Here is an 11,409-nt window from a genome sequence, read left to right as displayed (position 1 = left end):
CTCTAAATGCAGGGTATTATAGGATCGCAGAATATGCTGAGTTGGAAGGGACCCACCAGGATCATTGATTCCCACTCCTGGCCCCGCACAGGACCATCCCCAAGAGCCACACCCTGTGCCTGAGAGTACCATCCAAATGCTCCTTGAGCTCTGGCAGCCTTGGTGCTGTGCCCACTGCCCTGGGGAGCCTGTTCAGTGCCCAACCACCCTCTGGGGGAAGAAACTTTTCCTGAGATCCAACCTAAATCTCCCCTGACAAAACTTCAGGCCATTCCCTCGGGTCCTGTCACTGGGAGCCTCAACAAGAAGCAAGTTATGGGCCTGATTCAGCACAGTTCTCTCCTCTCTGAAGCACAGATGAGGGTGCAGGGTTAGGTGCTTCATCAATAGATTACGTAGCAGAGAAAACATGAGTGGCATGTTTTGGTCCTGGGGATTGATATGCAACACTCTGAACACCAAAGTCAACTGCTAAATAATCTGGAGTCAGAAAAGGGGCAGAGTGGTTGTGGCAGGGGAAAAAAAAATGCGAGGGGGATAAAAATCAATCATCGAAAGGGTGTTATGTTTTATGTTAGTAAATCATTTTAACTAATTGATTACATCATATCTCCAGCTAGGCTTCCGATTTGAAATCTTCAGGAATCGGTGGGCAGGGATGTAAAAGGCATTTGTTTCCTTCATCTGGATAACATCTATGTTTCATGTTTTTCAACATTATGGGGTTTTTTTCTGTATCTTTTTTTCAGAATATTTTTTTATGCCTTTGTGATGATTTTCTTCTGATCCATTTGCTTACCAACATAAGGAGTATAAAAGAGTTCGTAGGTACTTGAAGAGTATCAGTATAAATGCCAAAGTACTGGGTGCATTTTGGGGTGGAAAGAGGGGTATAAGATGGAGGATAAGTCTGTCAGCTCGAGGCAGAAGCAGCTGATTTGTAAATAACAAAATTGTAGGATTTATTCCTTTTGATGCACTGCACTTTTATTAAAAGAAAATCCCCTGGAAACCTCTGTAAATGGCATGAAACATATAATTAGACTTAGCTTTTTTCACTCTGTGCTTATTTAAGTGCTCAGTAACTTCAGTGGTGATTCAGTAACAACTGATTTTATAGAAACATCTGACAATGAGAACAAATATTTGCAGTGTTTTCAGTCTCTGCTCTATATTTCTCCCTATGAGGCAGAGCTTGCCCTTCCTTGTGCGTAGATTAACGTCATTTTCTCTGCTGCTTCCACCTCTAAACACATCCACTTTCCAGCATGAAATATCAGATGTGACTTTTCACATCTGACTTCTTGCCTCCGAAATGCTACCCCACAAATTCCAGTCTCCAAATTCCAGACACAGACATCACTGATGTCTCCTGTGCTCCCAAAAATGAGTGCCACCACCAGGCAGGCTTTGGCATAGGCAGTAACCACTGCCAGGCAGGGCTGGTGGTGGGTGGGAGCACAGGAGCTCACTCAGGCACTCCCCTGCCCCAATAGCAGACATCCAAGGCTGTGCTGTGGCAGAGATTTTTTTTATTTTCCCTGAGCTCCACCACTTCTGCTTTTCCCCTGCTTGGTAGGGAAAGAGGTCTTGCACATAGAGAGCCACCCCAGCAGAGCCATTGGTATAGATCAGATTTAAAGTCATCCAGGGTTGACTTTGCTGCCCTGAACCTCCCCACCAGCCTCCACAAAACATCAAAACAACAGTGTAGGAAATGAATATCCCTCTGCAGTGATCTGGGTCCTTGCAAATATATTTCCTTGTGGGGACATGGCTCATTCAAATTACGATACAGGAGATGGAGACTCAGGATTGCAGTTCTTGACTCCTGGAGCCCAGGGCATCAATGATCACACCAGCACAACCCAGGCTGCCAAAATTATTCCAGAGACCATTTTGCCTCCTCCCTGGCCCAGAATTTGGAAAATCACACCCATTCATAACCTCTTTGTGGTAGGCCCGTTGACAGGTGGACTCATTGATATGTGTGGACCCACAGGGTGAACATCAAACAGTATTACCATGTTCTGCCTCATACATTTTTTCGGACCCATTTCCAACCTGTCAGAACAAGGAAAAAGCATAGAGTCAATTTGGTAGCTTCTGATTTTTTTTTTAAATAAAAAAGATAAAAATAGCCATTTTTAGAGGGTTTCAGGTTGAAGGTTGCTTGTCAGAATCCAAGAAGAGAGCAGCAGTTGTTCTGACACTGCGGTTTTCACATCCTTGTCAGAGATTTGAAGCAGGATAGCTGATGTGTGTTAAAAAAAGGATGGTAAGGTTTAAAATAGTTTAGATGCTGCCTGGAGCAAGTTTTAAGTGATATAGTAAAAAGCATTGGTAGGAGTGTACATGCACCTAACACCAACCTTGTGGGGAAAGGACTTATTTAAATGCTGGTACCTTTAGCATGACACTGACCTGGGACACCACAGAGCAAATGATCCAGAGAGGAGCCAGGAAATTTCCCAAGAAACGTTTTTAAACCGTAATATGGGGAAGGAGTGACAACCTGGAGAACGCTTTCATGGCAAGGGGGGGGGAGGGGGAAATATTTCTCCTGTTTTTGACAGCTCTAATAACCCAGAGTCTAAGATTTGGGCTTGGAAAGGGGCCAGTTGGCCAAGCCTCTATCCACAGACAGGCTGGAGATGATGCTGATAGTCAGAGGGAAGCAAACAGAAGAACTGGCAAGTCCGATGCCACCCCTGATGAAGGGGATGTCTGCCAGCTCGTGGGTAAATCTGCAGTTTAGGTGTGCAACAGTCGCTGCCTTGTGCCTCTACTTCTCTTGGAATCTGATACAGCCAGCAGCCACCCACAGAACGGCAGCAATTTTCCAGACATTGGGCAATCCTGTACACATGGAATTTCTTTGGAAACTGCGCTGCAGTATCTAATTGTTTTGAATCATCTGGGATTTTCTAAATATCTTTGTAACCCTTGTGTTTCTGCAGATTTTAAAATACACAGCTAATCTCCGGGAGTCGCGGAGAGAGGAACATGTTTTCCCCAGGGCGGTGATAAGAAATAATTGGGGCAATCGATCGACTCTGGAACTTTCGGATGGCCATCAAAATGTCAGCTTTGCACCCAGATTCTCTGCTGGTAATTTCACCTCTATTAACTTAATCGGTAGTCAGTGGGGGAAATGGGGAGATGCCAAGAAAGCCGGGGAAAAGGAAATTTGATCCAATCGCAAATAAGTAGAACAGGGGCTACTGTGTAATTGTAGAATTTATATTCACCATTCAGCCCGGTTAAAACAAAACAAAAATCTCCATTTTCTACATTAATAAATCCACCACAAAGTTGTTGATTGGCCTCACAAAGACACAACCATATTTAAGGGGCTTTGGCTGATGTTCTTGATGCCCCTTCCATGGAACTGTTCAAGGCCAGGTTGGACAGGGCTTGGAGCAACCTGGCCTGGAGGAAAGTGTCCCTGCCCGTGGCAGGGCACTGGAATGAGATGAACTTTAAGTTCCCTTCTAACCCAAACCATTCTGTGATTCTCAGCACTGGATGCCTTCCCCCCAGCACTGTAGCTGGGTGACCCCAACCCTAAAAGTGCTGTCTTGCTTTGCAAAGCAGTGTGGGAGCATCTCAGGGGTGTTTGCTTTCTCTCCTGCTTTTAGAACCAAAAAGCAGAGGTTTAACCCCAATTCCCACCTCGTCCTTTTGCAGAGGACTCGCTGCCACTGCCACCAGCCTGATGGCCACAGCGATGGCAGGTTTGGTCACTGGGCTCAGAGCTCAGCCCTCCATGTGACAAGTATTGCTCAAGTTTACCACTCTTGCTATTACAAATTCAACCCTTCCTAGAATTAAAAAAAAAAAAAAAAAAAAATCTATTGCAGTCAAACTATATCCAACTTTATTGAACCCTTCCAAAAAAAAAAAAAAAAAAAAAAAATGGAATCTGTTATCACTGAGCATATGCAACTGCTAAACATCCTATTCAGTATAACTTCAGCCCATTCTGAGAACTACTTTCACAGTTGCTTTGTACGGTGTCTGTCTGTCAGATATTGCCCACAAGATTTCCACAGTCTATAGAATATACTTCCACCATAAATATATATATATATATATTGGGCATATTTATTACTACCTGGTGTGGAAAAAAAAAAGATATTAAAAGCTTTTATTTTCATTTTACGTTGTATATGTACTGTGTACCTTGTATTAATGGCACTAAAAAAAATTAAACACGGCCTTGTATTCGTGCCTCCATTTTGATGTAATTTCTCTTATCTGCTACATCTAAATCATTCATCAATTTAAGGTGTTTCTAGAGCAACTATCACCCTAGTTCTTCAGTATGACATCAAGGAGCCAAGAGGCTATACACAGAATATTTGGACATCCTATACATTTAAATGTGCCACTAAATAAAAATTCTCCAAAGCTTTAATTTCTTAATAAATCAAAATCAGATCTTGTGTAAGTGAAAGCAACTCCTTGGGTGCCAGGCAGGGCAATATTGCTATAACAATTAACCTGTGATCAGAGGCAGTGGATCAGAGGCTACTCCTTTAATTCTTTCATTTAATTTTTATACCTTTTGACTTCTGGTTTTGTCCAGCTGCCCCTTCCTCCTTTCTGTTCCCCCTGTGGCTGAGTTGTGCTCACACCAACCCAGTGCTGAGCGGGGTTGCATAACAAGCACCATCACTTGCACCTCTTTGCTGACCAACTTATAACTGATCCGCAGCTTCAGTTGTTCCTTTATTGCCACCAGCTCGGAGCAGGCGGGGCCTTGATGTCTATGATTGAGGCACATTGAAAAACAACCAGAAAATACTGATGTTGGATCGCTGTGAGGACGCTGTGAGAAATTTATATTAAAAGTTCTTGATGTTTCAAACACCTCAAGTTGAAACAACCTTTGGTCTTCTCACTAAGTGTCATATAAACAAGACGGGAACGCTGTGTGTCTGAGATATTCCTTTATGGTTTCCTAGCTTAACCCCACATGGTTTTAAGTAACATGTATGTACTACAGGAAACCTCACCACTGCATTTAAGAAAATGAGGCCTAAATGTGCTCATATCCAGAAGATTCACCCTCTTATTAATGCATATATGTCATGCATAGATTATTAACAGCTTCATAACTAGATAGGAACTTGCATTTCAATAAACATACTTTTACGAGTGCAAAGAAAAAAAAAAGTTTTGCATTAGGATGTTACTTCGTGTCTTTGTCCTGGGAGAATGCAACTAAAGAAACCACATTTAAAATCAGACATTAGATATGCAAATATGTGTTCAGATCAGAGATACGAAAATTATTCAAATGATTAATTATTCATCATAAAAATGTCAATTAATAATTCTGAAGCATAATAGGCATCTTTCTAATGCATCTTTATTTTTCAAGCCTAAATACTGTTGAATCTGTGTTCAATTGCATTCTAACAAGTTTTTAAAAATTCAACAAAGTAAACAACCAACTATAAACAAAAGTGAGCCGTGAATTTTAATCACTGCCAACTGAGCCAAGAAATGTGGCCGAACTTCAGCACTGATCCCAGAAGAGAAGGAAAAAGCATCTCCAGCTCACGGTGCGGGACAGCAGATGGAGGATGCTCGCTGCTCACTGCTCTCTGCCCAGTGTGAGAAGAGGTTTGGGGTCCTGTGGATGCTGTTCTCCCACTGCAGACACACAGACAGACATTGTGAACAGGAGCTGAGCAGCTCTAGGCCGTCAGAAGCAACTTTATAAATGACAAAATTAAGAAAAATGTATCAGGGAGATTCACTTTTAACGTGCAGGGACTCGCACAAGATTAAATATTACAGTGATCTGCTTGTTAGAAATGCCCAGGGATAGATAAATTAAAGCCAGACAATCTTTTCCCTTGCTTTTGGCTCATATCCTATCCCTACATGGGTTTTCCGCAGAGGAACTCAAAAACTTTGGGAATGTTGATTCAAAAGGTTTCTTCCCAAATACCTCAGCAGCAGCTGGGGGGAGAGTCATTCCCTGACCCTTTCTTCCTGTCCTCTGTGCCCACACCTCCATGTGGAAATGGGAAAAAATAGAGGCTTTGCTTTCTAAATCTTAGTTTATAGGGACACCTGTACTGAGAAAAAGTATCCAGCAGCATCTTGGGGCCACGTGGGGCCTTCCCCACTCACAAAAATTGTTCCAGCCTGTTTTATCCTCTACCAACACAGGTGACTGCAGAAAATAATCCACCCTGGGTTTTTTTTCATTGGTTTGGGGTTGTTTGGGGGTTTTATTTTTTTGCCAGTCTCCCAATTTCTTCTCGAGGCAAGGACAGCTTCAGCACCCCAGAGATTGATCATGAGGAGCAGCCAGAACCCACAGGGAGCCCCTGTTCTTGCAGGAGCCGCTCCCTCGGCGGAGCAGAGCTGTGGGGAGGAAAGGATGCTCTCCCCAGGCTCCGTTGCAAGTGGGCACATCTCATCTGGGTCCCCTACATGGGGATGTTTAATCCCTGATGCAGGAAGGGTTCCACACTTTGGGGAAAATATTAGAGGGTTATGGCGATGAAAGACCTGAAGGAAAAGCCTCAAAGCAGCTGAAGCTTATTTAGAGGTGCTAAACCACTGTCTTCACCAGCCTCTAAAATGTATTAGTCAAAACTTATCAGCCAGAACAGTTTTGCTGCTATTTCCTTGATTTTCCTCCTTCTTCACGGGCAAGAAAACACAGTCCCCGTTACCACCCTGTGCCAGGGAAAAAGCAAACATATCTAAATAAATAAGGCCATGAATCATCCCCCCAGCCCATGCCACCAGGTCCCCACAAAGCCACCATGACAGAAGGTCCCAGCAGAAGGCCCAGGTCCTCCAGGACCTGTACCCTGAAGCCCTCCTGGGTGGCTGGTCACCTCCCCTGCCAGTCACACCTTGCTACCTGGAGGTCTCGGGGGTCTCTCCCTGCACAGACTCTTTTTCATGGTAGGGTTTGTCCCTGCAGCAGGATTTGCCCCTGGCCAGCTCTACAGACCCACACAGGGATGGGGACATAGGGTTATCTACAAGGGGGTCATGGTCATGATAGGTTTTGGTGGATGAAGGGAAACCCACTGAGAGGACAGGAAGCTTCCCCCCATGGCTTCACTCAGGCAGGTTTGCACCAGGGTCAGGCTGCTCCCATCTTAACTCTCTTCTTTTTCACACAGGAAAACTTGAGGAAAAGAGTTAAAACCTGTACCCAGAGAACTCCCCTTAAAACCATCCCCAAGCCACAGCACTGGGAGTTCTACACAAGGAGGGAGCTGGAGTTTGTGAGGGTATTTTGGCTCCTCTCGCATTTAAACTGATGGGGTGGGGGGACTGGATTTGCAAAAGTTTTAAAATAGGGCAGGGAATAGGATCTGCACGGGGATGCTGATGGTGCAGGGTCTGGGAGCCAGGCTGCCAGTACCACCCCAATAAAGGCAGGATCTATAGACTGTCATTATTTCCATCTCCTAAAGAAGCTGCACGCCCGTTATTAGTTCAGAGCAGGGCAGGAAATCATCGCCTGGATTAAGGTTAAATTCCATCTCAGAAGGGCTTAGCTGATTGCTAAATGTTTATGTCCGGCGTCCAAAAATTAAAAATAAAAACATAAACAAACAATGACAAACACCCCCACATCCCACATTAAAATAACATCTAACAAGGTTGGGTGCTATGTCACTCCTGCGAAGATCCGAGCAGTTTATTGCTCCGATGCAAACCCTGCTGAAGCACTTCAGAGCTGGAGACACTGTGAGATTGAGGGCTGAAAGAACAACCAGCAAAATTATGAATAGGGTTTATCTGACAATACCAACATGTTCCTTAAAGCCCTTGAGCATCATCACACGGTCTGAGGGTTTGTTTTTTAGTGTGGCTGCGGATGTATATGTTTTAATGATACAACATCGATGGCAGTCCTGCCTGTTGCGGGTTAGGCTGCAGCCTCTCATAATCTCCAGTTCATCCTCTCGTTTTCTAATCTGGAAATGTATGAACAATATGTAAGGAGTTTGTAATGGGATTAATGTATTTTGAGAACTTGTTGGTTGGGTTTTTGATTTTTTTTTCCCCTTATCCTCCTAGAAAACGTGGGTGAGTGGAAATCGAGCGAGTCAGTAATTAGCATTCACTTTTTTCTTTTTCTTTCTTTTTATCATATGCATCTAAATTCAGTTTAGCTCTTTAAGGAATTGCCAGACTGCCCTTGATTTATAGGCAATGCCTTCTGGATCTGAGAGGATCTAATTCAAATTAATAATACTTGAATCTGATTTCAAGATATTTGCACCGTGCTATATATTTCATTAAGATATCATCACTCTGTCTGTGTGTGTGTGCTTGCATGTGTGTGTGTGTGTGATATGTCTCTGCATATACAGGTATATTTAGGCATGGAGAAGTCAGGCATGCTGCAGGAAAATCATGTTGGCATTTAGAGAACAGTGACAAGAAAACTTTTAGCAAAGCCAGGATGACTCACAGCAGGGGAAAAATAAGAAATACAAAGAAAAATAATAATAATTAAAAAAAAATAGGGAAGCTTGTTCCCACCTTTGCAATAGTTGGGGATTTCAGCGGCAGCAAACCACCAGAGCCTGCCTCTCCCTTCTCACTCCTCCTGCAGCTCGGGGTTGGGGAGGGGGACACCCAGAGAGGGGGTTGGTGGCTATTTCCCGTCCTGGGGGGGGATTTGGATGCCCCTGCCGGAGACCCCTCTATGCGCTGCCTCCCCCGCATCTCTCAGGGGCACCCAGTCCCGTCTAACTCACAGATGACCAAAAAAATCCCAAGCAAATCTCAGTGGCTCTGACGAGCTGCAAAGACACGCGGCGGGGGGGGGGCGAGGGGGGCGAGGGGGGGTCCCCTTCCTTCCTTTGCGATGCTGAACCGTCAGGAAGGTGTTCCCTGAGCAGGACCATTTTGAAGCGCAATCCCTATCGCTATTGCTCGCCTTCCACTTCTTGCTTTAGGCACACGTTCAACGCACAGTTCAAGAGCAGTTTATCTAAGCTTAATGTAAGTAAAAGTGCAGTGTGGGATCAGTGTGCCATTTGTTTCGGTTTTCTTCGGGAGGGGGAGAAGAAAAAAGAAATAAAGTGCTGTAATAGGTTGAACTCTTGTCAGAGCAGGGAAATTGTTTCACAGCTCTTTAACGCAGCCCTTTGGGCAGCCCCACGTTTACCTCGGGAAAGGACCATACGAGCAGGCAAGACGCGAAGTTTCTCTTTGCACCGATATTATTTCGAGCTCTTTTAGAGGAAGGAACGGCTGTGGGTTGTGCTGGGAGCTGGGCATGAGCGGCTGGAGGCTCAGCCGGACCAGCCCCCTTTGCAGCTGAACGCCTTCGCTCAGCATCCCCAGCTCGGGCTGCCTTTACTTACTTCGATATTACTTCTCGATTACGTGCGGTGCAAACCAGTTTTTTGATTAACAAACCGGCGGAGCATTGGTTAAGAACACTTAAACTTCAAAAAAAGAGAAAAAACTATCCCCCTGGGAAGTGGGCTCTGAATTGGTTAATAATGTGCAGTACTTGCTAAATTGCTGACTTCCAGATGTGGAAAATATCTTTCTTGTTTAGGACCTACGTAACCTGATTGGATTACGACAGAAGCGTCACATTGGAAGGCTTTTGAGTGATGATTTAATTAACCATACAGTAGAAAGCTGTATTTGCCAGGAAACCCCTTCCATATTTGCATAACCAATCCCTTCAGTGCAAAGGTGGAGTCTGGGCTTTTTTTTTTTTTCCCTTCTTTTTTTTTTTATATATGTAATTTTATTTTAATTTTCATACTTGAAAAAGGTGAAAAACTTGTAACCTCCCTGAAGTTCAGTCCCACGCGTTACTTGTCCACGCTGTCTCTCTGCTCATTCAGCTACTTCCAAGGAAGAGCAGAGCCAGGAAAAGAGCCCATCTCACCCCTGATCCATATCTGTGAACAAAACAGATAGACTGTAAGATCTCAGCACGTTTGGTTGGTGGTTCTTTTTTTTTTCCCCCCTCAGATTTAGCTGACTATTCAAATAACCTGGATGAGTGCTGAAATGAAAGGGAGGGGGAAGAAGAAAAGAAAAAAAAAAAAAGCCCTAAAAGAAACGCGTTAAGGATAAAAATAAAACAGCACCAAAACAAGCCAGGCAGCTTTTTTGCAGTGCCCGAACAGAGTTTAGTTTCTAGGCTTTATGTTAGGGTAAGTTTTCCCCGCCGCAAGATGTGAGAGCTCCGCGCGGGGCTGCGGAGCGGGACGGTGCGGGGCAGGATGCGGCCCCTCGCCGGCTCCGCGGGCGGGCGAGAGGGGGGGACCCCGCCGGGGGAGAACCGCCAGGGATCCCGCCCCAGGATGGGAGAACCGGCAGGGATCCAGCCTTGGGGGCAGGGGATCCGGCGGGATCCTGCTGGGGAGGGGGCGGGGGATTCCGCCTGGGGGAGGGAAAGGGATGCGGGGAGCGGGGGGGACACACAGGCAGGGATGCGCCGCGCCGTGGGGGGGAGCAGGGATGCGCCCCAGGGGTGGCAGAGGATGCAGCCGGGGCCGGGGGGGGAAGGGCAGGGTCGCATCCGTGGGGCAGGGGGGCTGCAGACCCCGGAGGGGCTGGGATGCGGTGGCGGGGCGCGGTGAGTTTCCGGGGGGGGGGGGGGGGGGGGGGGGGGGGCGGGCGGGAGGAGGTGGAATTGCATTTCTGCCGCTAAAGCGTTCGCGGAGACTTCAAGGTATAATCTATCCCAGATCCTTTCCCAGAGAGAAACTTGGCGATCACGTTTCCACATGATGCTCACGTTTGGTGCTCTCCAATTATCCCTCCCCACAAAGATAGGTGGCGTGTGTTGCAGGGTCTCTCCTCTCGCTCGTACAGAAAAGAAAAAGAAAAAAATGTCATTAGAAGAGGCGTAACACGTCAGTCCGTCCCCAGGTTTGTGTTTCCTGGAGTGGCAGAAAGAGATCAGTCCTAACCTGCCCAGCAGGAATAACGGTCCTTCCGACAACTCTTTGCAAGGCTTTTTACAATTTCTCCAGGAGCTGCATCTCCCTTCACCTTTTCTCCTCCACTTCGCGGCTTCTTCATGCTTTTTCTTGTCACCATTTCTGGCCAAAACTACAAACAAGACTTCGCAGGTAGGTTCGGAATTTAATTCCATTTTCTCCCTTTTTTTTTTTTTCCCTCCTCTTCTCTTTTTACTCAGACCACCTCACGCACTAGCAGGCTTATTTCATTTCGAGAGTATTTTAATTTTTCTGGCTTGTTTATACTTGGGGCGAAAAAATCTCTTTTTTTTTCTTTATTTTTAAATTTTTTTTTTAACCGAAACCTGAAGTCATTCCAACACCGCTCCGGGAAGGGGTGAGCGGTTTCGGGGCGCTCGGGGCTGTGCCACCACCACCCCTGCTCCCCTTACCTGTGAGCCAGGTACGGGAGGTG

The 11,409-nt window shown here is 45.7% G+C and overlaps 1 protein-coding gene and 1 long non-coding RNA gene across 4 annotated transcripts in view; one reads left to right on the top strand and one right to left on the bottom strand.

Annotated features, from left to right (window-relative positions):
- Window positions 1-5,443: 5,443 nt before the first annotated feature.
- Window positions 5,444-11,053, bottom strand: LOC108507089. Of its 2 annotated transcripts, XR_001877956.1 has the most exons (4): window positions 10,944-11,053; window positions 10,769-10,836; window positions 9,785-9,923; window positions 5,444-5,664 (listed from the first exon to the last, which is right to left on the bottom strand). It is a non-coding gene; the product is annotated as an uncharacterized LOC108507089 (long non-coding RNA). The 2 variants fall into 2 exon arrangements; XR_001877955.1 differs by lacking the exon at window positions 10,944-11,053 and having other exon boundaries at window positions 10,769-10,883.
- ZEB2 (zinc finger E-box binding homeobox 2) overlaps window positions 10,615-11,409 on the top strand; it is a 116,764-nt gene continuing 115,969 nt past the window's right edge. Inside the window, exons 1-2 of one of the 2 annotated variants that reach the window (XM_017834737.1) lie at window positions 10,686-10,902; window positions 11,007-11,105. The gene's annotated coding sequence lies outside the window, so the exon portion shown is untranslated. Of the gene's footprint in view, window positions 11,106-11,409 lie in introns of both variants that reach the window. The other variant, XM_017834736.1, reaches the window with a different exon arrangement.

This window comes from Lepidothrix coronata, unplaced genomic scaffold (assembly GCF_001604755.1).
Source record: "Lepidothrix coronata isolate B3197 unplaced genomic scaffold, Lepidothrix_coronata-1.0 Scaffold238, whole genome shotgun sequence".
Taxonomy (NCBI): domain Eukaryota; kingdom Metazoa; phylum Chordata; class Aves; order Passeriformes; family Pipridae; genus Lepidothrix; species Lepidothrix coronata.
This window is presented reverse-complemented; position numbering and strand designations above follow the sequence as displayed.